At 42.3% G+C, this 1,310-nt stretch overlaps 1 non-coding gene across 1 annotated transcript; it reads left to right on the top strand.

Moving 5' to 3' along the window:
* Positions 1 to 225: 225 nt before the first annotated feature.
* On the top strand, positions 226 to 298 carry TRNAF-AAA. Its single transcript has one exon. It is a non-coding gene; the product is annotated as a tRNA-Phe (tRNA).
* Positions 299 to 1,310: the final 1,012 nt, after the last annotated feature.

The raw sequence follows: 1,310 nt of genomic DNA on the forward strand, positions 1-1,310 counted from the left end.
TTGTATGGAGTCTGTTTATAGCTTTTGCTGTTTTTTCTGTCTGAAGTTGTGGTCCAGGGTTTGTACTTTTTCAGTGATTGGATGGATTTTTGCTTTAACCTCCTTTAAGTTGTAGATCCTCTGATATAAATGGTTTAGAAATAAAGTGAGATGAGAGGTGAGCAGTTCAGATTCAGATCAGGATGCAACTTAACTGACCTGATGTTTGTAGTGAGACCATTATGACCCAAAATGGCTCAGTTGGGAGAGCATTAGACTAAAGATCTAAAGGTCCCTGGTTCAATCCTGGGTTTTGGCATGGAAACCTTTATTGGGTCCAGGCAATATCCCAGAATGCCTTCTAAATAGCATAAAACATGACCTATCAGGGCCTCTGGAATTACTATTTAACTGTACCCTCCAAACAGGCTTCATGCTTCATGAATGGAGGAAGGCAACAGTCATCCCTCTGCACAAAGGTGGGCCATCTACAGACCCTGGAAACTACAAACCCATAAGTCTCACTAGTCTTATATGTAAAGCCATGGAAAGAATTATCATGGAGGTGATCAATAGAGATATAGTAAACCTCCAGACACTGGACCCAACCCAGTTTGGTTTCATCAAGGGCAGATCATGCCTTCTCAACCTGGTGGACTTCTTTGAGAAGGTCACCAAAGCAATGGATGAGGTTAAAATTGTTCACACTGCCTACCTTGACCTGGCCAAGGCATTTGACACAATACCCCACTCAGGCATTGTTGACAAACTCAGGAGGTTAGGTACAAACCCGTATGTCATCCAGTGGATAGCCAACTGGGAGTCTACCTCTACAATGAGGCCGGTTACAAGTGGAGTCCCTCAGGGATCAGTCCTTGGACTGCTCCTTTTTGGCATTTACTTCTCAGAAGTCAAGGCTAATGTTAGTGGTCTCTGGCTAACTAAATTTCCAGATGATTGCAAATTAGGAGCTGTCATTGAATCTTACACGGACACAAATCTTCTTCAGGAGGGGCTAGCACAGACAAATAACTGGTGTCAGAGCCATGGACTAAAACTAAATGCTAAGAAATGCATAATAGTATCCCTTGGGAAGTCATCCATCCCTGGTAACCATCTTATTGCCAACACACCCCTTAGAGCTGACCCAGTAGTCAGGGACTTAGGGGCATACATAGATAGTAATCTAGCCTTTTATCATCACATGTCTAAAGTGGTGAGGAACTCATTCTATGTTACGCAACTTATAAACAAATATATGGCATCTAAGTCCAATGAAGTCATTGTTCCACTGTATTTGGCATTCATCAGACCTATCATTAAGTATAATG

The sequence above is a fragment of the Protopterus annectens genome, chromosome 7.part0, assembly GCF_019279795.1.
Source record: "Protopterus annectens isolate FY-2018-M chromosome 7.part0, PAN1.0, whole genome shotgun sequence".
NCBI classification, from domain to species: domain Eukaryota; kingdom Metazoa; phylum Chordata; order Ceratodontiformes; family Protopteridae; genus Protopterus; species Protopterus annectens.